We start from the raw sequence: 27,125 nt of genomic DNA, 5'->3' as shown, positions 1-27,125 counted from the left end.
CAGGGCCCACAGTGTCTGAGGATGGACGTTGGCGCAGACAGGCAGAGACCAGCTGACTACATAGGTGTTTTTTATAGTACGTTATTTTGGCCTCCCTCTCAGCAGGTGTGAAAAAGGCCACCATTTTTGAACGGTAGCGAGGGTCCAACAAGGTGGACAGCCAAAAGTCATCCCTCTGTCTGATGGTTATTATTCGGCTGTCGCTACGCAAGCAACCGAGCATGCTATGGGCCATTTGTGCCAAGGAATGCGAGGGACTCCCTGCCTCCATCTCCACAGCATACTGCCACGGTGCGTCTAGGTCCTCTGTCTCCTCTTCCTCCTCCTCTACCAGATGCTCCTGCTCCTCCACTCCTGTCCGCTGAGTGGAAAAACCACCCATTTCACTCAATAATTCCTGAGCACCAATGTCCTCCTCTACCTCCTCCTCTTCTTCCAGTCCTGCCCCCACAGGGGCCATGTGGCGTTGAGATCTGTGCGCCACGTCTACCGCACCCTGACCAGCCATTGTTAACAGCATTTGTTCCAGGACGTGCAACAGAGGAATGACGTCGTTCATCCCATAGTCCTGCCGACTCATGAATAGCGTGGCCTCCTCAAAGGGCCTGAGCAAGCGCAGGTGTCACGCATGAGCTGCCAATGGCTGACATCTAAGTTACACAGGGAGTACCTTTATCTGCTTTTAACATCAGGAAATCTGTGATGGCCTTTTGCTGTTCGTAAAGGCGGTCTAACATATGTAGGGTTGAATTCCACCTTGTTGCAACGTCACAGCATGAGGAGTCGGTATAGGGGCCCATGGCAGATTAGGGGCCTGGCAGCAGTTATGGGAGGCCCATAATCTGCCAGCACCCTATGACAAAAAATGGAACACACCAGCAGTGTGAGGAGACCTGAAAGTGGCACATGGCAGAGTGTGGCGATGGAGACAGCAGCAATGGGAGGCCGTACAGGGACCATGACAGACTCTGGACTTGGCAGCAGCATGAGGAGGCGGTATATAGGGGCCCATGGCAGATTAGGGGCCTGGCAGCAGCTATGTGAGGCCCGTAATCTGCCTGCACCCTATGTCAAAAAATTTAACACACCAGCAGTGTGAAGAGACCTGAAAGTGGCACATGGCAGCAGAGTGTGGCGATGGAGACAGCAGCAATGGGAGGCCGTACAGGGACCCATGACAGACTCTGGACTTGGCAGCAGCATGAGGAGGCGGTATATAGGGGCCCATGGCAGATTAGGGGCCTGGCAGCAGCTATGGGAGGCCCGTAATCTGCCAGCACCCTATGTCAAAAAATTCTACACACCAGCAGTGTGTGAGGAGACCTGAAAGTGGCACATGGCAGAGTGTGGCGATGGAGACAGCAGCAATGGGAGGCCGTACAGGGACCCATGACAGACTCTGGACTTGGCAGCAGCATGAGGAGGCGGTATATAGGGGCCCATGGCAGATTAGGGGCCTGGCAGCAGCTATGGGAGGCCCGTAATCTGCCAGCACCCTATGTCAAAAAATTCAACACACCAGCAGTGTGTGAGGAGACCTGAAAGTGGCACATGGCAGAGTGTGGCGATGGAGAAAGCAGCAATGGGAGGCCGTACAGGGACCCATGAGAGACTCTGGACCTGGCAGCAGCATGAGGAGGCGGTATATAGGGGCCTATGGCAGATTAGGGGCCAGGCAGCAGCTATGTGAGGCCCGTAATCTGCCTGCACCCTATGTCAAAAAATTAAACACACCAGCAGTGTGAAGAGACCTGAAAGTGGCACATGGCAGAGTGTGGCGATGGAGACAGCAGCAATGGGAGGCCGTACAGGGACCATGACAGACTCTGGACTTGGCAGCAGCATGAGGAGGCGGTATATAGGGGCCCATGGCAGATTAGGGGCCTGGCAGCAGCTATGTGAGGCCCGTAATCTGCCTGCACCCTATGTCAAAAAATTTAACACACCAGCAGTGTGAAGAGACCTGAAAGTGGCACATGGCAGCAGAGTGTGGCGATGGAGACAGCAGCAATGGGAGGCCGTACAGGGACCCATGACAGACTCTGGACTTGGCAGCAGCATGAGGAGGCGGTATATAGGGGCCCATGGCAGATTAGGGGCCTGGCAGCAGCTATGGGAGGCCCGTAATCTGCCAGCACCCTATGTCAAAAAATTCAACACACCAGCAGTGTGTGAGGAGACCTGAAAGTGGCACATGGCAGAGTGTGGCGATGGAGAAAGCAGCAATGGGAGGCCGTACAGGGACCCATGAGAGACTCTGGACCTGGCAGCAGCATGAGGAGGCGGTATATAGGGGCCTATGGCAGATTAGGGGCCTGGCAGCAGCTATGTGAGGCCCGTAATCTGCCTGCACCCTATGTCAAAAAATTAAACACACCAGCAGTGTGAAGAGACCTGAAAGTGGCACATGGCAGCAGAGTGTGGCGATGGAGACAGCAGCAATGGGAGGCCGTACAGGGACCCATGAGAGACTCTGGACTTGGCAGCAGCATGAGGAGGCGGTATATAGGGGCCCATGGCAGATTAGGGGCCTGGCAGCAGCTATGTGAGGCCCGTAATCTGCCTGCACCCTATGTCAAAAAATTTAACACACCAGCAGTGTGAAGAGACCTGAAAGTGGCACATGGCAGCAGAGTGTGGCGATGGAGACAGCAGCAATGGGAGGCCGTACAGGGACCATGACAGACTCTGGACTTGGCAGCAGCATGAGGAGGCGGTATATAGGGGCCCATGGCAGATTAGGGGCCTGGCAGCAGCTATGTGAGGCCCGTAATCTGCCTGCACCCTATGTCAAAAAATTTAACACACCAGCAGTGTGAAGAGACCTGAAAGTGGCACATGGCAGCAGAGTGTGGCGATGGAGACAGCAGCAATGGGAGGCCGTACAGGGACCCATGAGAGACTCTAGACTTGGCAGCAGCATGAGGAGGCGGTATATAGGGGCCCATGGCAGATTAGGGGCCTGGCAGCAGCTATGTGAGGCCCGTAATCTGCCTGCACCCTATGTCAAAAAATTAAACACACCAGCAGTGTGAAGAGACCTGAAAGTGGCACATGGCAGCAGAGTGTGGCGATGGAGACAGCAGCAATGGGAGGCCGTACAGGGACCATGACAGACTCTGGACTTGGCAGCAGCATGAGGAGGCGGTATATAGGGGCCCATGGCAGATTAGGGGCCTGGCAGCAGCTATGTGAGGCCCGTAATCTGCCTGCACCCTATGTCAAAAAATTAAACACACCAGCAGTGTGAAGAGACCTGAAAGTGGCACATGGCAGCAGAGTGTGGCGATGGAGACAGCAGCAATGGGAGGCCGTACAGGGACCATGACAGACTCTGGACTTGGCAGCAGCATGAGGAGGCGGTATATAGGGGCCCATGGCAGATTAGGGGCCTGGCAGCAGCTATGTGAGGCCCGTAATCTGCCTGCACCCTATGTCAAAAAATTTAACACACCAGCAGTGTGAAGAGACCTGAAAGTGGCACATGGCAGCAGAGTGTGGCGATGGAGACAGCAGCAATGGGAGGCCGTACAGGGACCCATGACAGACTCTGGACTTGGCAGCAGCATGAGGAGGCGGTATATAGGGGCCCATGGCAGATTAGGGGCCTGGCAGCAGCTATGGGAGGCCCGTAATCTGCCAGCACCCTATGTCAAAAAATTCTACACACCAGCAGTGTGTGAGGAGACCTGAAAGTGGCACATGGCAGAGTGTGGCGATGGAGACAGCAGCAATGGGAGGCCGTACAGGGACCCATGACAGACTCTGGACTTGGCAGCAGCATGAGGAGGCGGTATATAGGGGCCCATGGCAGATTAGGGGCCTGGCAGCAGCTATGGGAGGCCCGTAATCTGCCAGCACCCTATGTCAAAAAATTCAACACACCAGCAGTGTGTGAGGAGACCTGAAAGTGGCACATGGCAGAGTGTGGCGATGGAGAAAGCAGCAATGGGAGGCCGTACAGGGACCCATGAGAGACTCTGGACCTGGCAGCAGCATGAGGAGGCGGTATATAGGGGCCTATGGCAGATTAGGGGCCTGGCAGCAGCTATGTGAGGCCCGTAATCTGCCTGCACCCTATGTCAAAAAATTAAACACACCAGCAGTGTGAAGAGACCTGAAAGTGGCACATGGCAGAGTGTGGCGATGGAGACAGCAGCAATGGGAGGCCGTACAGGGACCATGACAGACTCTGGACTTGGCAGCAGCATGAGGAGGCGGTATATAGGGGCCCATGGCAGATTAGGGGCCTGGCAGCAGCTATGTGAGGCCCGTAATCTGCCTGCACCCTATGTCAAAAAATTTAACACACCAGCAGTGTGAAGAGACCTGAAAGTGGCACATGGCAGCAGAGTGTGGCGATGGAGACAGCAGCAATGGGAGGCCGTACAGGGACCCATGAGAGACTCTGGACTTGGCAGCAGCATGAGGAGGCGGTATATAGGGGCCCATGGCAGATTAGGGGCCTGGCAGCAGCTATGTGAGGCCCGTAATCTGCCTGCACCCTATGTCAAAAATTTAACACACCAGCAGTGTGAAGAGACCTGAAAGTGGCACATGGCAGCAGAGTGTGGCGATGGAGACAGCAGCAATGGGAGGCCGTACAGGGACCATGACAGACTCTGGACTTGGCAGCAGCATGAGGAGGCGGTATATAGGGGCCCATGGCAGATTAGGGGCCTGGCAGCAGCTATGTGAGGCCCGTAATCTGCCTGCACCCTATGTCAAAAAATTTAACACACCAGCAGTGTGAAGAGACCTGAAAGTGGCACATGGCAGCAGAGTGTGGCGATGGAGACAGCAGCAATGGGAGGCCGTACAGGGACCCATGAGAGACTCTAGACTTGGCAGCAGCATGAGGAGGCGGTATATAGGGGCCCATGGCAGATTAGGGGCCTGGCAGCAGCTATGTGAGGCCCGTAATCTGCCTGCACCCTATGTCAAAAAATTAAACACACCAGCAGTGTGAAGAGACCTGAAAGTGGCACATGGCAGCAGAGTGTGGCGATGGAGACAGCAGCAATGGGAGGCCGTACAGGGACCATGACAGACTCTGGACTTGGCAGCAGCATGAGGAGGCGGTATATAGGGGCCCATGGCAGATTAGGGGCCTGGCAGCAGCTATGTGAGGCCCGTAATCTGCCTGCACCCTATGTCAAAAAATTTAACACACCAGCAGTGTGAAGAGACCTGAAAGTGGCACATGGCAGCAGAGTGTGGCGATGGAGACAGCAGCAATGGGAGGCCGTACAGGGACCATGACAGACTCTGGACTTGGCAGCAGCATGAGGAGGCGGTATATAGGGGCCCATGGCAGATTAGGGGCCTGGCAGCAGCTATGTGAGGCCCGTAATCTGCCTGCACCCTATGTCAAAAAATTTAACACACCAGCAGTGTGAAGAGACCTGAAAGTGGCACATGGCATGAGAGACTCTGGACCTGGCAGCAGCAGGAGGAGGCGGTATAGGGGCCCATGGCTGATTAGGGGCCTGGCAGCAGCTATGTGAGGCCCGTTATCTTGCAGCACCCTATGTCAAAAAATTTAACACACCAGCAGTGTGAAGAGACCTGAAAGTGGCACATGGCAGCAGAGTGTGGCGATGGAGACAGCAGCAATGGGAGGCCGTACAGGGACCCATGAGAGACTCTGGACCTGGCAGCAGCAGGAGGAGGTGGTATATAGGGGCCCATGGCAGATTAGGGGCCTGGCAGCAGCTATGTGAGGCCCGTAATCTGCCTGCACCCTATGTCAAAAAATTTAACACACCAGCAGTGTGAAGAGACCTGAAAGTGGCACATGGCAGCAGAGTGTGGCGATGGAGACAGCAGCAATGGGAGGCCGTACAGGGACCCATGAGAGACTCTGGACCTGGCAGCAGCAGGAGGAGGTGGTATATAGGGGCCTATGGCAGATTAGGGGCCTGGCAGCAGCTATAGGAGGCCCGTAATCTGCCAGCACCCTATGTCAAAAAATTCAACACACCAGCAGTGTGAGGAGACCTGAAAGTGGCACATGTTTGAGGCATGATTCATGGCGGATTTAGTCAGTTGTGTCAGGAACTGGTGGTTTGAAATCCAGACTAATCCACGCCTGATTCATTTTCACAAACGTGAGTCTCTCCACACTTTGGGTGGACAGTCGTGTCCTCCGCGGAGTTACAATACCTCCTGCCGCACTAAACACGCGCTCCGATGCCACGCTACTGGCCGGGCATGACAGCCTTTCAAGGGCAAATTCAGCTAGTTGGGGCCAAAGGTCAAGTTTCGTTGCCCAGTAGTCAAGGGGATTGTCTACCTCGGTTGGCAGGGTGCTGTCCAAGTAGGCCCAAGCCTGTTGTTTGAGCTCCTGCTCCAGGTCCACCTGATGCTGCTGCTGCTGCTGCGGCTGGTTAGTAGTTTCCTCACTGCGCTGGTGAAGAAAGCTACTCATCATCGACTGCAGACTGAGGCAGCCGCTGCTGGTGGAGCTGCCACTGCTCCTACCACCCCACCCCTCCCCTGCTGCCATGCCAGCGGAACGCGAGCGCACAGGGCCCACAGTGTCTGAGGATGGACGATGGCGCACAAAGGCAGAGACCAACTGACTACATAGGTGGTTTTTATAGTACGTAATTTTGGCCTCCCTCTCAGCAGGTGTGAAAAAGGCCACCATTTTGGACCGGTAGCGAGGGTCCAACAAGGTGGACAGCCAAAAGTCATCCCTCTGTCTGATGGTTATTATTCGGCTGTCGCTACGCAAGCAACCGAGCATGCTATGGGCCATTTGTGCCAAGGAATGCGAGGGACTCCCTGCCTCCATCTCCACAGCATACTGCCACGGTGCGTCTGGGTCCTCTGTCTCCTCCTCCTCCTCCTCTACCAGATGCTCCTGCTCCTCCACTCCTGTCCGCTGAGTGGAAAAACCACCCATTTCACTCAATAATTCCTGAGCACAAATGTCCTCCTCTACCTCCTCCTCTTCTTCCTGTCCTGCCCCCACAGGGGTCATGTGGCGTTGAGATCTGTGCGCCACGTCTACCGCACCCTGACCAGCCATTGTTAACAGCATTTGTTCCAGGACGTGCAACAGAGGAATGACGTCGTTCATCCCATAGTCCTGCCGACTCACGAATAGCGTGGCCTCCTCAAAGGGCCTGAGCAAGCGGCAGGTGTCACGCATGAGCTGCCAATGGCTGACATCTAAGTTACACAGGGGAGTACCTTTATCCGCTTGTAACATCAGGAAATCGGTGATGGCCTTTCGCTGCTCGTAAAGGCGGTCTAACATGTGTAGGGTTGAATTCCACCTTGTTGCAACGTCGCAGATCAGGCGATGCTGTGGAATTCCGTTCTGCCGCTGCAGCTCAATGAGGGTGTTCTTTGCGGTGTAGGAATGGCTGAAATGCATGCACAGTTTACGTGACATTTTAAGGATGTCTTGCAGTGGGATGGTGGATTTTAGGAACCGCTTGACAACCAGATTGAACACGTGAGCCATGCATGGCGCATGGCACAACCTTCCTTGACGCAGAGCAGACACCATGTTCTTTCCGTTGTCAGTCAACATGGTTCCGATTTTTAGTTTGCGCGGAGACAGCCATCTGTCGATTTCTCTGTTCATTACACTCAGCAGTTCCTCCCCTGTGTGACTACGTTCGCCAAGGCATACCAGGTGCAGCACAGCGTGACACCGTTGCGCCCTGCACATGTGATATGCCGGTCGGGTAATGGGACTTGGCACGGGGGTGGCGGCTGAGGACACGGCGGAAAAAGAGGTGGTAGAGGCGGACATGCTTGCTGGACCAAGGACGTGCAAACGTGGAGGCAAAAGCGTCGTGACCTGTCCAAGTTGCTGGTGCGGCTGTGCCGGCACCACGTTCACCCAGTGGGCCGTAAATGACATGTACTGTCCCTGACCGTAGTTACAGCTCCACACGTCGGCGCTGCCGTGCACTTTGGCAGAGACCGACATGCTCAAAGACTGGCCCACCATCTCTTCTACATGTGAATGCAGGGCTGGCACTGCCTTTTGGGCAAAGAAATGACGGCTTGGCACTCTCCACCGCGGCGCGGCACAAGCCATCATTTCTCGGAAAGGTGCTGAGTCCACCAGTTGGAAAGGGAGGGACTGCAGCACCAGCAACTTGGACAGGAGGACGTTCAGCTTTTGCACCGTCGGGTGCGTGCTCGCAAACTGTTGTCTCTTGGATACGGATTCCAAGAAAGACTGTTGACGGAATCCGAGAAGAGGAGTAGCAGGAGAAGGAGCATCTGAACGAGCGGAAGATGCCAATGAGCGACAACTCCCCTCAGCAGAGGTGTTGGAGCCTTGACTGGCTGATAGAGGGCGATTGACGACGTCGGGTGACGGAGCAAGTAACGGAGCGGGTGATGGAGCGGGGGCTGGGGCAGGCAGAACCGCCGTATGTTTATCACGGTTTTCCCAGGCCACCGAATGGTGACGCTGCATATGCTGACGCAACGCTGTAGTCCCAACATGGGCCCCCTGGCCACGCTTGCATTTCTGGCCACATAGTCGACATACGGCTACGTTTACTTCCTCGGGCGGCTTGAGGAAAAATTGCCACACCACCGAGTAGGAAACTTTGCCCCCGCTACTCTTCACTGGCTGACTGCTACTTCCTCCGTGCGCACCGGCACCACTACTGGCCGTGGTGGTAGGCTGCAGTGGAGCTGGTGCTCTACTCCGTGGACGTTTGGCTCCACTGACACTGATGCGACCCTGCTGCTGTCTCCTGGGCAACCCACCGACTGTTTTGCTCGCTGCCAAGCTGCCACCCTCTTCTCCTGATGATGCGGAAGAAATTGCCTGATGACGACGAGGCTGCCAAGTGCGATCAACCTCCTCATCATCAAGTAGGGTCTCCGCCTCACTACTAGCCCCCTCGGCTGCGTCTGGGTCAGGAGACAGACCTGTCTCTAGACCGGCTACCGAGCCACTCTCCTCGCCAGTACTTGTTCGCTTGGCTGCTGAAAAGGCCGATGTCTCCCCCCGTTCCTGACCGCCCTCTGTTAGCTCTTCCTCACTGTACAGTGGGGCTGAGCCCACAGCATGCGATACTTCGCTTGGTGAGGGAACAGCAAAGGACAGGGGCAGGTAGAGGACACGTGATTTCAGTGGGCTTGGTCCCGGGCCATGCCAACTAACGGTTGTGTCTGACGTACCCACCGACCGTTGGCTGTAGGTGTCAGAGGTGACCTGGGAAGAGGAAGACGACCGAGCCAACCAATCAATGACGGCAGGGTTGTCGGTGGAGACACGACCGCTGGATGACACCGGGAGCACTGGCCTCTGGCTGCGAATACTGCTGCCTCGACCCCTTCCTCTGCTGCCACGTCTGCTCGCTCCTAAAACATTGCCTCCTCTGCCACTCCTCTGCATGTTGTCTGACATACTATTTAATTCAACGATTAGGTGTCCCTGAGTAACAATTCTCTGGCACTCAGTAACAATTCTGTCTGTCCCTGAGTATGAATTCTGTGGCCCTGAGTAACAATTCTGTGTCTGTGCGAGTAACAATTCTGTGTCTGTGCGAGTAACAATTCTGTGTCTGTGCAAGTAACAATTTTGTGTCTGTGCGAGTAACAATTCTCTGGCACTCAGTAACAATTCTGTCTGTCCCTGAGTAACAATTCTCTGGCACTCAGTAACAATTCTGTCTGTCCCTGAGTAACAATTCTCTGGCACTCAGTAACAATTCTGTCTGTCCCTGAGTATGAATTCTGTGGCCCTGAGTAACAATTCTGTGTCTGCGCGAGTAACAATTCTGTGTCTGTGCAAGTAACAATTTTGTGTCTGTGCGAGTAACAATTCTCTGGCACTCAGTAACAATTCTGTCTGTCCCTGAGTAACAATTCTCTGGCACTCAGTAACAATTCTGTCTGTCCCTGAGTAACAATTCTCTGGCACTCAGTAACAATTCTGTCTGTCCCTGAGTAACAATTCTCTGGCACTCAGTAACAATTCTGTCTGTCCCTGAGTAACAATTCTCTGGCGCTCAGTAACAATTCTGTCTGTCCCTGAGTATGAATTCTGTGGCCCTGAGTAACAATTCTGTGTCTGTGCGAGTAACAATTCTGTGTCTGTGCAAGTAACAATTTTGTGTCTGTGCGAGTAACAATTCTCTGGCACTCAGTAACAATTCTGTCTGTCCCTGAGTAACAATTCTCTGGCACTCAGTAACAATTCTGTCTGTCCCTGAGTAACAATTCTCTGGCACTCAGTAACAATTCTGTCTGTCCCTGAGTATGAATTCTGTGGCCCTGAGTAACAATTCTGTGTCTGCGCGAGTAACAATTCTGTGTCTGTGCAAGTAACAATTTTGTGTCTGTGCGAGTAACAATTCTCTGGCACTCAGTAACAATTCTGTCTGTCCCTGAGTAACAATTCTCTGGCACTCAGTAACAATTCTGTCTGTCCCTGAGTAACAATTCTCTGGCACTCAGTAACAATTCTGTCTGTCCCTGAGTATGAATTCTGTGGCCCTGAGTAACAATTCTGTGTCTGTGCGAGTAACAATTCTGTGTCTGTGCAAGTAACAATTTTGTGTCTGTGCGAGTAACAATTCTCTGGCACTCAGTAACAATTCTGTCTGTCCCTGAGTAACAATTCTCTGGCACTCAGTAACAATTCTGTCTGTCCCTGAGTAACAATTCTCTGGCACTCAGTAACAATTCTGTCTGTCCCTGAGTAACAATTCTCTGGCACTCAGTAACAATTCTGTCTGTCCCTGAGTAACAATTCTCTGGCGCTCAGTAACAATTCTGTCTGTCCCTGAGTATGAATTCTGTGGCCCTGAGTAACAATTCTGTGTCTGTGCGAGTAACAATTCTGTGTCTGTGCAAGTAACAATTTTGTGTCTGTGCGAGTAACAATTCTCTGGCACTCAGTAACAATTCTGTCTGTCCCTGAGTAACAATTCTCTGGCACTCAGTAACAATTCTGTCTGTCCCTGAGTAACAATTCTCTGGCACTCAGTAACAATTCTGTCTGTCCCTGAGTATGAATTCTGTGGCCCTGAGTAACAATTCTGTGTCTGCGCGAGTAACAATTCTGTGTCTGTGCAAGTAACAATTTTGTGTCTGTGCGAGTAACAATTCTCTGGCACTCAGTAACAATTCTGTCTGTCCCTGAGTAACAATTCTCTGGCACTCAGTAACAATTCTGTCTGTCCCTGAGTAACAATTCTCTGGCACTCAGTAACAATTCTGTCTGTCCCTGAGTATGAATTCTGTGGCCCTGAGTAACAATTCTGTGTCTGCGCGAGTAACAATTCTGTGTCTGTGCAAGTAACAATTTTGTGTCTGTGCGAGTAACAATTCTCTGGCACTCAGTAACAATTCTGTCTGTCCCTGAGTAACAATTCTCTGGCACTCAGTAACAATTCTGTCTGTCCCTGAGTAACAATTCTCTGGCACTCAGTAACAATTCTGTCTGTCCCTGAGTATGAATTCTGTGGCCCTGAGTAACAATTCTGTGTCTGTGCGAGTAACAATTCTGTGTCTGTGCAAGTAACAATTTTGTGTCTGTGCGAGTAACAATTCTCTGGCACTCAGTAACAATTCTGTCTGTCCCTGAGTAACAATTCTCTGGCACTCAGTAACAATTCTGTCTGTCCCTGAGTAACAATTCTCTGGCACTCAGTAACAATTCTGTCTGTCCCTGAGTAACAATTCTCTGGCACTCAGTAACAATTCTGTCTGTCCCTGAGTAACAATTCTCTGGCGCTCAGTAACAATTCTGTCTGTCCCTGAGTATGAATTCTGTGGCCCTGAGTAACAATTCTGTGTCTGTGCGAGTAACAATTCTGTGTCTGTGCAAGTAACAATTTTGTGTCTGTGCGAGTAACAATTCTCTGGCACTCAGTAACAATTCTGTCTGTCCCTGAGTAACAATTCTCTGGCACTCAGTAACAATTCTGTCTGTCCCTGAGTAACAATTCTCTGGCACTCAGTAACAATTCTGTCTGTCCCTGAGTATGAATTCTGTGGCCCTGAGTAACAATTCTGTGTCTGCGCGAGTAACAATTCTGTGTCTGTGCAAGTAACAATTTTGTGTCTGTGCGAGTAACAATTCTCTGGCACTCAGTAACAATTCTGTCTGTCCCTGAGTAACAATTCTCTGGCACTCAGTAACAATTCTGTCTGTCCCTGAGTAACAATTCTCTGGCACTCAGTAACAATTCTGTCTGTCCCTGAGTATGAATTCTGTGGCCCTGAGTAACAATTCTGTGTCTGTGCGAGTAACAATTCTGTGTCTGTGCAAGTAACAATTTTGTGTCTGTGCGAGTAACAATTCTCTGGCACTCAGTAACAATTCTGTCTGTCCCTGAGTAACAATTCTCTGGCACTCAGTAACAATTCTGTCTGTCCCTGAGTAACAATTCTCTGGCACTCAGTAACAATTCTGTCTGTCCCTGAGTAACAATTCTCTGGCACTCAGTAACAATTCTGTCTGTCCCTGAGTAACAATTCTCTGGCGCTCAGTAACAATTCTGTCTGTCCCTGAGTATGAATTCTGTGGCCCTGAGTAACAATTCTGTGTCTGTGCGAGTAACAATTCTGTGTCTGTGCAAGTAACAATTTTGTGTCTGTGCGAGTAACAATTCTCTGGCACTCAGTAACAATTCTGTCTGTCCCTGAGTAACAATTCTCTGGCACTCAGTAACAATTCTGTCTGTCCCTGAGTAACAATTCTCTGGCACTCAGTAACAATTCTGTCTGTCCCTGAGTATGAATTCTGTGGCCCTGAGTAACAATTCTGTGTCTGCGCGAGTAACAATTCTGTGTCTGTGCAAGTAACAATTTTGTGTCTGTGCGAGTAACAATTCTCTGGCACTCAGTAACAATTCTGTCTGTCCCTGAGTAACAATTCTCTGGCACTCAGTAACAATTCTGTCTGTCCCTGAGTAACAATTCTCTGGCACTCAGTAACAATTCTGTCTGTCCCTGAGTAACAATTCTCTGGCACTCAGTAACAATTCTGTCTGTCCCTGAGTAACAATTCTCTGGCACTCAGTAACAATTCTGTCTGTCCCTGAGTAACAATTCTCTGGCACTCAGTAACAATTCTGTCTGTCCCTGAGTAACAATTCTGTCTGTCCCTGAGAATGAATTCTGTGGCCCTGAGTAAGAATTCTCTGGCACTCAGTAACAATTCTGTCTGTCCCTGAGTAACAATTCTCTGGCACTCAGTAACAATTCTGTCTGTCCCTGAGTAAAAATTCTGTGGCCCTAATAACGTTTCTGTGGCCCTAAGTAACAATTCTCTGGCACTGAGTAACAATTCTGTCTGTCCCTGAGTATGAATTCTGTGGCCCTAACTAGCGTTTCTTTGTCCCTAAATAACGATTCTGTGGCCCTCATTAACAAGTCTGTGTCCCTGAGTAATGGTTCTCTGTCCCTAAGTAACTTCTCTCTGTCCCCAATTCTCGTTTCTGTGGCCCTAACTCTGTCCCTGTCCCTAGTACAGAGCGGTCTGCCTCTGTTCAATGACTGCAGGCAAATGAAGATTTCCAAAATGGCCGCTATATATACCTCGACCATTACACAGTGCTGGCTGGCTGGCTGCTGATTGGCTGATGCGATCACATGTCGTTGAGGAATGCATTATGGGGCAGCGCGCCTTGTCTGCGCGCCTTCCCCGACATCCCCGCTCCGTCGCCGCACATGTCAGCCGCCATTTTCGGAAAAATTTCGATTCGCGCGTCCGAATTAGGCTGTTTTTCGGATTCGGCACGAATCGAAATTTTTCCGATATTCGACTCGAATTCCACTTCGGATACTTCGATTCGCTCATCTCTAGTAAGTTTATTCACATTTAAAGGTATAGCACCACACAATTTAATACATGACTTGTTATCTGATAGCATATTGTACAGACAGTTTTCATTTGAGCTATTTTGATGTATCACGGGAGCATGGATCATCAAAGAGGGTGTGTTTTAAGACCATATGCTACCCATATGCATCCATGGTGGACAAGGTTTCTGTGCTGAGAACATTACATGCTCTTAGAACAGTGGCCAAGCTATCACAGACAACTACCAGTCTCAGGGAATGGTGGGAAAGGCTTACCAAATGGGGTGAAGCTTTGTTTTCTTCCATTATCCAATTATATGTATCATAAGTAAAAATACTTTTTAAAAATGTTCTTGTACATTATTGGGTATTCTTTGCAAAGTGAAATTTCACCACATTCCCTAAGCTTAGGAAAATGTCCCTTGCAAAGCGAACAGCCTATTTGTCTTTAGTAAATCTTTAGTATAGGATTACAACTTTTTTTTTTCTATGGTTGAACTGGAACTTTTGTCTTTTATCACCCAGACTAACTATGTAACTATGTAACCCCCATGGCCACACTGTTCTTACCCTAATCAGAATATGACAGATTGAGGTTGATTTACTAAAACCAGAGAGTGCAAAATCTAGTGTAGCTGTGCATGGTAGCCAATCAACTTCTAACTTTATCTTGTTCAGTTAAGCTTTGACAATAAAATCTGGAAGCTCATCAATTTCTATGCAGAGCTGCACCAGATTTTGCACTCTCCAGTTTTAGTAAATCAACCCCATCAGGTCTGTCATTTTGGTATGAAAGGTAGAATGTTTTCTCATACATACAGTTGGAAGTGTATCTATATCCAGCATTTATGTTGTTTTTGAAAAAGTTAAAATGTTTTAAACTGTCTTTCAGGTTTTCATTGTTGTTCTAGATGGGAAACTCAGCCTCTACAAATGTCTTGGTCACATTTTCACCTTGACTGACTGTGATAGAACATCCAATATTTTACAGTTGTCATCTTGACAGGAAGAGAAGAGGAATTGTTCTGTCTTCTTGACAACTGTCTAAGAGGGAACTTCCCCTCACTATCTAGAGTTTTCCACTTACTTCCTGTTGGGGCAAAAATTGAGAAGCAATCTGACCAACGAACACAAATAAAAACACACACACAGACACACACACACTGAACCTCTAAACAATCCATACCATATTCAAAATGTAATGTAACAAAAAAAAAAAAGTTTTGGTTGGACATACACTTTACATGTCAATAGATCTTACAGAATGTAGAAGCTTACTACACTACATTTAAGGGTGTCATTTGTCGCTTACCCCCTTTCCTGCTGTAGTTGCCTCCCATTTTACACTTCAAAAGATTGAAACAAACTTTCCATGACTAGTGTACCAGAGATAGGTTCATCCAGACCCCACTACACCACCATTACCCTTCCATACCAATCCCCTTTACTTACTATACTTACAGAAAACATAACACCAATTTTGGAGTAAAATGGCCAACATGGCCTTTTATTAACAAATCAAGTTTAAACACATCAACCATTCCTTATAACAGAAACATAAAGAGTTGTTGTTGGTCTTTGAAGGCACCCCCAAAACGATCCGAAATGCACCTGCGGACAACCATATTACACTAAGCCTCCAGCCGCAACCAACCAGCTCGGAGACAACCATACCGTCCGCAGTGCAGTACCACCACCTTCCAGTTAAACCTTGGTTAACTGGAATGTTCCCGGGCACACCATACCAATGATGGGTCCCACACCATTTTTGTACCTCCAAGATAAGAACCACCTCCAAAGACCAACCACCGCCCAGGAACCGAAATAACCCCCCCCCGGGAGGAACACAATACTCACCAAACAGGGAGGGTGGGAAGGAAGCTCTCTCTCCTACGTCCAGCTCTGACTGACGCCCCTCACCAGGACACCCCACCCTAAGGTGCAGAAGACCCCACCTACACTCTCCCTCTACCAACCAGATCCCACAGCTATCCTTTACCAACCCCCTAATACTATCATTAACCCTTACAAGTCTTCCTTCCCACTCTGGGCCTAGTCATGCCTGCCCTGCGCTAATTCTTTTCTTCTTTTCCCGCTACGGGCATTTCTTTTGTATGCTAATACAATTCACTATTTAGATTAAAGATTATAATATTTATATTCTAATTATATTTATTTATACTATAATTACTTTAGAATAGATTAAAGTGAAATAGCAAGTACCCACAAAACTGTAAATGGTCAACTACTAAAAAATGTTCACAACATTGCTTTTTAGCATAATGCTACAATTATGTTTCTAAAATGACTGATGCAAATCTAGTATGCTCTTATACATTTAAGGTGAACAATTTAGTACAGGTTTTATGCACTGGGTGTTCTATTTCTGTGTGAATATTATTTATTGTGTTTTTACTGTAGTCTTACTTTACTTTTGTTTGACTTTTTTTATTTATTTATTTTACTGCCATGGGAGGATTGCTATATAAGACAGAATGTAGTCCACTTAAAGTGGACATGATAAAGTCCAGTTTATGGAGGCCTAGAATTCTGGAATATGCATTAGTTTTTTTTCAGACCCCTGATTTATTTCCTGTAATGCAGATGAAGGACAAATAATCTCTGCTCACTAACTCAGTTCCTATTCCTGGGACACTGAGCTTGATTCAAAGCAGCAGGTTTGCTTTAATTCCCTACCACTCCTTAGTATACAGTACATGTTCCTTTCCTTATATGTCCTGGAGTTCTGTTCAGCTACAGTGGTCAAAGGAAATATTTGGTGCTTTGCAATTTTAGGAACCTATAAGTCACTCCATTAGACAGCACTGAGCCAATCAACACTGTCATGCGGGGAGTCCATAGCTCTATGTAAGCTAATACCCCAGCCACTCTAACTCAGATCAGTGAAAAATGTTCATATTTACAGATTTTTCCATTGCTGTCTGATTATAAAAGTTGGAGGTGGCACCATGGTAACAGAAACAAGATGTAATGCAAAGATCAGAGCAAGAGAGGGGGGTCACTCATTTCTAGATGTGTGTGACGGGAGTGACTTTTGGGGGTGAAGGACCCCTGTATCATCTTCCCAAATTCTTATGTTTAACACACCCTGTGCCTGTTAAGGCGTACAGAGTGTGAATGGGAATGTATATTGTGTATTGGTGTGTTGTCCTTTGTTCTCTACCATGTGGCTGTCCATTGTCCTCTGCCATGTGCTGCATCCCATTGTTCTGTGTCTTGGTTGGGGGGGTGTTTCCTGTAGCCCTTCCCACTGATGGGGTGGGCTGATGATGTGTTTCCTGTAGCCCTTCCCACTGATGGGCGGACTGATGATGTGTTTCCCTCCCTGGTTGTGTTTCCCCGCTCTGTGTATATATCTTGTGTGCGTGTAAGAATAAAGGAGTTGACTTCCTGTTTTAAGAAGAGTCGGGTGCTGTCTTATTTCCTGCAGGTGGTGTCCGGGGATTTGTGTTCGGACAGAGAAGCCGGAGTATAACGGAAAATACCCAAGTGCGGTCTGGGGCCCAGGTTCCGTTACAATGTGTATATTTAATTTTGAACACAGGTCACATTCTATAATTTAAACAAGTTCACAGCTTCAGTTGTATACGTCATCTTGTATTAACATGTTAATCATACATATATTCCGTATAATATAGTGTAGTCTATCTAGGGGAGGATATCACTAAATGTTAAATGGTTAATTAGCACTATCTTGATTTTTCTAATAAATAAATGACTAATACTATTTTAGTAATAATATTATCAATATCCATAAAATGTGTAATTTATTAATTTTAACATATTAACTAGTATTGATGGTTAAAAGAAAAGTAATGAACAATTACGCTTTTAAAAAAAGGCAGTACAAAAATCCATGATGTTATGCAAAGTTCAAGATATTATCTTACTATATTATAGAACAGTCATAACAAACAAGAATGAAGTCTAAATGTTTATTTTAGGGGTTTATTTTCCTGTAGTATTCTGCTTTATTCAGTCAGCAAAATGTTAAACGGCAATTGATTAAAAAAAAAATAAATAATAAGAGGCTTTACAACTATATCCATTATTTCAGCCGGCTATCTATGCATGTGAAATTCCAAGTCTGATCACCTGTCATTCTCTAACTACCATATTAATGATAGATTGATATCAGATTCTTCTTGAACTGGACAGACTGCACAATATTTCTATCAGCTTGTTGACAAAGTATTGTAGTTATCTCAATATAACCATTACCCTGTACTAGAGATAACCTATGGTTCCTTTCAAAGGGAAATTGTAAGTAAATTTAAGTTCACTGACCTTTCACAGTCTTTTGGTCCAAAAGTATTGTAAATGCCAGTTATTGATATATACAGCTCAGCCGTTAGTTGTGAAGCTTATTTTTCTTTCTACACCACTTAAAGGAGTGTATATTGGATTTGCAATAAAGTGAATGCATTAACTTAACTCACTTTAAAGTTATAAACATTTGTTTTGAAGTAGGCTTCTTTTTTACAGCTTGGATTCATTCAAGAAAAATGGTGCCACCATGCAATCACTGCAAGTAACAAAAATAATTTTAAACTTGAACCAACAAAAATATAATCTCTTTTAGCTCCAATAATTTATTATACAATTTTTATTAATAGCATTAATGGTTTTAGCTAGCTTAGAAATGTAGATTGCAGCAATCTGAGATAAGCAGTATTGAAGAGAAAATATGTTTGCTTTAGACTGTAATATTCAATTTAGTTCTAATGTTTCACATCCTGCTTTTCTCCAACTGTGCAGCATTGGATTGTTCAATGATCATGCATTACTTCCAAATGTTTGGAGGGACTGTGTATCTTTTGCAATCAAATCATTAGTGTTGATATCTTTGTAAATGTACTATTTATCTGCCAACTTTTCACACAGTATATCCTTATTATTTTGCATTCACTACCTACAAACACCAATATCAATAATAAGTGAAGATAAGCCCCTACGGATTCCTGATTCCTGATTCAACAAATCAGGTTGATTCCAGTTAACCACTTGCCTACCGGGCACTTATACCCCCTTCTTTACCAGGCCAATTTTCCACTTTCAGCACTGTCGCACTTTGACAATTGCGCGGTTATGCAAGATTGTACCCACATGAAATTTTTATCATTTTTTTCTCACAAATAGAGCTTTCTTTTGGTGGTATTTACTTGGCGCTGGGTGTTTTACTTTTTACGCTATAAACAAAAAAATAGCAAAAATTTTGAAAAAAAAAAAAGTTTCTTTGTTTCTATTATAAAATTTTGCAAAAAAGTAATTGTTCTCCTTCACTGATGTGCGTTGATGAGGCAGCACTGATGGGCACTGATAGGCAGCACTGATGGGCACTGATAGGCAGCACTGAAGGGCACTGATAGGCGGCACTGATAGGCAGCACTAATGAGGTGGCACGGATAGGCAGCACTGATAGGTGGCATTGATAGGCGGCACTGATGATGGGTACTGATAGACAGCACTGATAGGTGGCACTGACTGGTGTCACTTCTGGGCACTGACTGGCGGCACTGCTAGGTATTGACTGGCGGCACTGTTAGGCATTGACTGGTACAACTGCTGGGCACTGACTGGCACAACCACTGGGCACTGACTGGTGGCGCTGACTGGCAGCACTGCTGGGCGGCACTGATGGGCACTGGTGGGTGGCACTGGTGGGCACAGGTGGGTGGCACTGGTGGACACAGGTGGGTGGGCACAGGTGGGTTTCACTGCTGGGCACAGATAGGTGGCACTTCTGGATGGCACTGCTGGGCACAGGTTTGTGGCACTTCTGGGAGGCACTGGTGGGCACTGCTGGGCACAGGTGGTTGCACTGCTGGGCACAGGTGGTTGCACTGCTGGGCACAGGTGTGTAGCACTGCTGGGTGGCACTGGTGAGCACTGCTGGACACAGGTGGTTGCACTGCTGGGCACAGGTGGGTGCGCTGCTGGGCAGAACTGGTGGGTGGCACTGCTGGGCACAGATCATCATGGCACTGATCATCAGTGCCCTGATGATCGGTGCCGATCCCTGCTCTAATAACTGCCGGTTCTTTCCTCACGATCTGACAGCGTGAGGAAAGTGCAGCCGAGAACCGGCAATTGCATTTCCCTGTGATCAGCGTGTCATTGGACACGGCTGATCACGTGGTAAAAGGCCGCTATTATTGGCCTTTTACCACATCACGTGATCAGCTGTGTCCGTAGGACACAACGATCACGGAGATTGCCGGGTGCGCTCCCCCTGGGGGCGCGCAGGAGAGCGCGTTCTGGGAGGACGTCATATGACACCCTCCCAGAACTGGCCGGCCGCAGTGTAGCCGTCATTCGGCTATCTGCGGTCAGCAACTGGTTAATGGGATCATTATTTCAGTTATGACATAGTGATCATATGCAGACTGGAGGCTTCATTAAGAAAGTAAAAGCCTTCATTCTGCAGATGTACAATGCTACCTTCAGACTGCTGTAGCATCTTAAGTGCAATTTCTAATAAAACAAGTAACTTTCAGATGCAATTATAGTGGTAAAGTTGAAATTAAAGTGTATCTAAACCCAAAAACAAAAATTAATCTATTGCATCTTATCAGTCCTTAGATGTTGTGGCTGCATTAACCACTTCAGCCCCAAAAGGTTTTCCCCCCTTCCTGAGCAGGCCATTGTTTTTGCTATTCGGCACTGCGCTGTTTCAACTGGTAATTGCTTGGCCATGCAGCACTATACCCAAACAAAATTCATGTCTTTTTATTTTCATACAAATAGAGCTTTCTTTAGGTGGTATTTGATCACCCCTGGGTTTTTATTTTTTGCAACATATAAACGAAAAAAGACCAACAATTTTGAGAAAAAGATATTTTCTACTTTTCTGTTATAAAAATATCCAAAAAACTCAATATCTAGGCCAGCATGTATTCTGCTACATGTCTTTGGTAAAACAAAAATCCCAATACGTGTATACTAATTGGTTTGTGTGAAAGTTACAGTGTCTACAAACTGTGGTATATACAATTTACGCAGTTTTTACTTTCTGGATATATATCACATTTCTTGAGGTACTAAAATGTCAAGGAAGTACAACCCCCCCCCCCCAAAGACTCCTTTTTGGAAGGTAGCCAGCCCAAGGAATTTGCTGAGAGGCATGTTGAATCAATGGAAGATATTATTTTTGCCACAAATTTTGAAAATGACAACTTTTATTTTTAACACAAAATTGTCACTTAAATGACATATTACTCACACATGCCATGGGAAAATGTGGAATAACACCCCAAAACAAATTCTGCTACTTCTCCTGCATATGAGGATATTTTTTGGTAGTCTAGCCACATACATTTTTTTGCAAAATAGTCGCTGCTCCACTTCCGGTTCCTCGTATATGTCTGACGTCACTTCCCTTTGACGCGTTTTGTCATTGGACGTAATCATAAAGCAACCATTTTGGAGAGTGGAAGAGAGCAGATACAAGGAACTAGGACTCTCCTGGATGGCTGAAAGGTTTCTTAATATATACTATATGCGGTTTTAAAGATATTGTCAATGTAAGCAGTACTATTAAAGCTTTAAAGATTTTAGTGTGTGGCAGTATTACACTATTTTTGTTCCTTATATATGGGTATCTGGATGGAGTACACTGTGGGAAGACATCTGAAGTGCTAGTGTGGATGGACCTAGGTGGTGTTATGAAGTCATGGTAATCCTTGTGGATAAGGAGGGCTTATTCCATCGTGTAGCTCTTGGATTAACATTAAGGCGAGATTTATTTGTGATATTGGTAAGGGTACCCACTCCTTACTTTAATTAGAAGTGCACACCGTGTTGTGTGATTTGTGGCACTGAAGAGTGATTCATATACACGTTTTTCACTATATTATTATTTAGATTTTTTTTTTACTTGTGTGATTATCACCAGAGTGACCTCACATGTTATTATGATGTACTAAAGGATAATGCACTATGTATTGTATTTTTTGTTTTTGAGGTAATCCAGCCTGTGCAAGCCATTGGGAGGCTCTATACACTTGGACTTAATTTTGGATGCACTAATTTATTACACAAGAGGGACATTTGATATATTTGTGTGATATATATTAATATTATATTTTTTTGGACTTTAATTATTTTTTTCTTTTTTGGACTTTAATTGGAATTTATTATGTTTGTGATTTAGGGTAGGGGGATTTTAAATTTATCATTGATTGATTATTTATTTGGCATATTTACTATAATAATGGCTGCAGTAAATGTCTCATTGCCGTTTGGTCTTATCCCTGCTTGTGTTCCCTGATTCCTGTGATTGACTCCTGATACCGAACCAGCTTGTTCCTGACCTCCGCTTGACCGCTACCTGCCCTGACCTCTGGCTTGCCTTGGTTTACCCTTCTGTCTCCACTCCTGTCTGATTGATCTTCTGCTGCTGACCTGGCCTATGACCCGACTACTCTTCCTCCTGCCGTTTATGCCTGATTTGCCCGACCGCTACTGAACCCGGCTCGTCTGACCCTGTATCCTCAAACGCACCCCTCAGTGATCCATCCATTCAGCACGGCTGCATCCGGATCCTGCTCCCTGACTTCAGCTTGCCCTGCAGCTCAACTGCCTACCAACTAATATGGGACTGATTACAGGCACTCATACCCCACCGTGCCCCTGCAGCTGCTGTTCCACCATCAGCGGTCCTTGAGCTGCAGTTGTACGGGAGGCCTGCATCTTCACGTCAGGCTCACTATCCAGGTACGTGACAGTATAGTTCTGTTTCTGATCAATATATTGATTTGTACAAACACTATACTAATAATGGCGGTAATCAGATTCCTATAGCGTGAGTGCGATAGTGTGAGGGCAATCTAATGTTAGCTGACCCTGGCTGGGAGGTGTGCTAATTGACCCTGACGCAGTCTGATGTTGCTAATGGCAATGATACATTGATCATTGAAAAATTCTATATACTGAAGTTGTACTAATGGCAATGGCTGGGTGACATGGCAACCAAATTGTTAATAGGGTGATCAAAGTGTTAAATGTGCTATTCTAACGTGTGTAAAATGTAGGGCTTTTACATACAGTGTGGTGTTCTATCTTCTCCCACTGGACCAATGGGGGGGTATCAGGGGGAGCACGCATGCATGCTCACACCCAGAAATAGAAAGCAATGTAAGGGTACCCCGCTTTGCCAAGAGCCGTCGATTTGCCCAGAGCCGCAGCTTGCCCGTCCATTGCTTTGAACTGTCATCAATGGGTTAAGTTCATGACAGTTGAAAATACTAGCAATCTCGGATTGGCTACAGCTGATCACATTGTACAGGTTGCTGTGATTGGCACATGTACCATGTGAGAGCTGTTGGACAATCACAGTTCACTAGGAAGACAAACAAAGCTGTTATTATTCAGATTGATTCATAACAGCTACTGACCTTATAGTTTTAAGGGGTCAATATTTTTGGTGAGTGTGCATTCTTGTGGTGAATCACACTTCATCTTGGATTGGTCTGCATTTTTGATCTGGAGAAGCACAAGAATAAGTGAGAACTAGAACAAGATACAAGTGGTGTGCGATGCACTTGGTTTGATAGATATGGATTTGTTACAAATACAGACATTTTGAAGTGTTGGGTGTCAAGTGTCTGTGTTAATGAGCCAATGTAGATCGCAAACTCAGGGTTCACCAGGGGACAGAGTCTAAGCTCTAGCCTGCTTCTTCACCAGGACCCCTGATGGTGGGGATGGACTTGCAGCAAGCTGGAACCACGTCACGGCCCCTGGGTACGCCCAGCTGAGGATGCAGAGACTGCTCATATGAGCAGAGTATTATAGCAGGAGACAATGGGAAATCTGGTAGACAAGCCAAGGTCAGGATGTGTGGAAAACAAGCACAGTTGGTGGACGAAGCCAGGATTGGTACACAGGTAGTCAGACACAGCATACAGGAGCAGTAACAAACGGGAGCTCAGAGAACTAAGAAGTTGCAGTCTCAAAAGAAAAAAAAAACCTCTCTAGCAACTCAAACCAAACTAAGCATGTGCAGAGTGTCTCCACATCTTATCAGAGATGAGGGGGACACTGGAGGAAGGGGAGGATCAGAGAAGACAGGATCAAGCAGCATGTTTACAGAATGCAGAGGATTAACCCCTTAAGTTCCACAGTGAGTTTATCAAACATGCTTTACTGCATATACAGACTGATTTTACTGCTGTGGGTTTAGTAACACTTTAAGTAGACCAGGCCTGGGTTCACATCAATTTATTTCACTTCACATTGACTATCTAATTATATGCTGTAGGCTTTTCTTGGCACTATTCCTATAATGGACAGTACAATTCTTAAGAGTCTACATATGTTTTCACACAACTATAACTCAGAATTCACATTATTTCCAATTAAAATGGATTGACAATTAGATGAATCCTGGGTGAAAGCTTTGCAAATTGTGTGTGAAAACATTTATAAATAGATCCCCAGTTTTAAATAAAAAAATGCAGGTAAAAAAATTGTACACTTACGATTTTTTTTTACATGGAGCCTGATTATCCAAGCAGACTGAGAAGCTTTTAAAAAAAGTTTTTACTGTTCATTTGCATCATGAATGCAGATAAATATTTAGTTTCCCTGCTAATCTATTGGAGCTATAGCCAATACATTTTTGACAAACTGCTTTTTCTAATTAATGTTTGTATGTTTATGTTATCAATAAATAGATTAATGTATGTTTGCTTATGTCATCAATAAATAAATCTTCAAAATACTTGCTAGAAATGCCATTAGAAGAATGAAACATTACTCTATATTTGGTGGCAGAATCCCATGATTAATCATTTTGGGAACATAGTTACAAAATAACTATACTGCTTTTCTAGTGACAGTTCAATTATATCAACCTGCACAATAGCAAGGATTTTTTGCTCATCAATTTTCAAGATTACTAGTTCATACAGATTTGCCCCATTTGCCCTTTTACACTTTGTCCACACTTTCTCCTTTCTTTTCTTTTATCAAGATTTTATTTTACACAGTGGTAAAACAAGTCAGTTACATATAGTAGGAACAAATGTCCAAGTATAATACAGTGTAAAATTGGATCATAGAATATTAATATTGGAGGATTACATTGGGAATTAGAGATGAGGTGAAATTCCATGGATTGAGTTCAAGCAGGGATGCCATACCTAGACTCTAATAATGTCAATAGAATTTGAATCTATAAAATTCAAAAAGCCCAGTTCTGGGCTCCTAGGCAAAGGGCCCTCAAAAATGTAGCTTGGGGGTGGGCACTGCCCTTGGGAACATGTACCAGTGGTAGTGCTACCCCCACAAGGGCCGCATGATAATGCTTGTCCCAGTGGCTGCCCCAAAACCTCTGACACTCTGGGTTCAGACATATTTTAACAGTATAGAATAATAATGCAAAAGACACAATTCTTTAGTTTAATCTCTATATTAAACTTGTTCAACAGAGTAGGCCACACAAATAATGGCTTTAGGATATAAAACTCCAGTTAACACATGAACACACAGGTAAAATAGAAATAATCAATTAGCAAAGTTAAACAGCTTATACAGTCATGAGTAGTATGCTTCAATCATTTAATTGCAACACCAGCGGCAAGAGGGGGAAGAAAAGACTTGTTGACTTATCAGCTCCCTCCAGACCATCAGTGCCGCAATGGGGAATGCAGAGAATTATGTAAACATATACTCCACCATGAATAGACATAAGTACCTAAATTTGAATAGCATGGGCTTTAAAAGAGAAGAGGTTCCTTTACCTAGTAATTGCAACTTGAGTCCTGTGACGTTTAAAGTTTATAGTCATATTCATTGTCTTCTGATAGCAATGGTGGGGCCCATAAACATTAGTGAATACTAGTAACTCAATAAATGTAAACACTTAGACTGTGAAACTGCTCTAAGCAGAGATATCCTGGCACTGATGTGCAAAGGTCTGCATGCAGTGTCTCTAGAGTGATAACAGAAAGAGGTTGGTCAATCACCCACTCACCAATCCCATGGACAGCACAGCCTCCTAGCAACAGAGTTCTTGCTCAGGCTCTTGGCTGGTTGCAGGGATGTGCAGAGGTACCGCTTGACAGCCTGTCAGCGTGGCAAGCAGAGATGTCTGTGTGAAGACCAGACATGGACAGTTCCAATGCAGAGATGCTGGTGCAATCCCGGTGTGGCAATCATTGTCACCCCTGTGCTAAACTGATGTGCAGAGACCTAAAGCAGTAGGCCAGCAATCTGTCTCTGGAGTCCCCCTGTATTCAGCTCTGAATCCCGTGCCAAGAGGGTGAGCCAGCACTCAGGAATACAGGATGTATTGGCTATGGGACTACAGGTCCCAAGATACTCTGCTGTCAGAAAAACTGAATCCACTCTGCTAACAGGAAGTGATATAGCAGTCATAGTACTGGGCACTAGGGGTAACCATAGTCTCATCTGTAAATGTCCCAAAATGACATTATGATATAGTCAGCACCTGGCTACACAGTGAAAAAACAACTTTTTTAAAAAACTCATCTGGCCAGGAGCAGTGACATTTACGAAAAAAGGTTTTATATTGACTTGCAAATTACATTTCCCTTCTGGCTTCTTTTTTTTAAAAGAAAAAAAGAACCCTATGGTCTGCTATGTATTTTGGGGGACCTTTGATGGGGTCTGTGTGCCTTTTTTAAAAGAAGTCATGTCATGTGCCATCAATTTAAACTGTATCCTATTTTTCTTTGTAAATTTTACTATTTCTGTAGCACATCCTATAGCAAGAATGAAAAAAAAATTGTGTAGAGTTTCCCCTCCCCCAAAAAATGCATACCAGACTCTTTGAGTTTGGTATGGACTTTAATTTGAATCACTTTGCATTCAGTGTATGAATATATTAGTGATGGGCCGAACACCCCCGTTTGGTTCACGGTCAAACATTCAAACATACTGAAAGTTTGACCGCAAACCTTTTACTGGGCAGGATCTTACCTCATCTGAGTATGCGGTAAGATACCGTACAGCTACTAAAATACCGCGTGAGTTATATTATTAAGTCATGCTTTATTTTGATAGTGAAACATTCTTTAATGTTTCAGCTGTCAGCTGGGTTTCCCGCTGACAGCTGAATGTCAAAAGAATTGTTGGCATTGCCTGACAAAAAAATGGAAAAAAAAAAAGACACGGGATCCCCCCTCCCATCAATACCAATCCCTTCGGGTCTGGTATGGATTTTGAGGAGAACCCCTCAAAAATGGTGAAAACTCTCTTTATTAAATGGTGTGGGGGTCCCCCCAAAATCCATACCAGACCCTTAGCCGAGCATTCAGCCAGACAGGTCAGGAAAGGGA

This window comes from Staurois parvus, unplaced genomic scaffold, assembly GCF_062004578.1.
Source record: "Staurois parvus isolate SC_StPar_1 unplaced genomic scaffold, SC_StPar_1.0 ptg000258l, whole genome shotgun sequence".
Classification (NCBI taxonomy): Eukaryota; Metazoa; Chordata; class Amphibia; order Anura; family Ranidae; genus Staurois; species Staurois parvus.
This window is presented reverse-complemented; position numbering follows the sequence as displayed.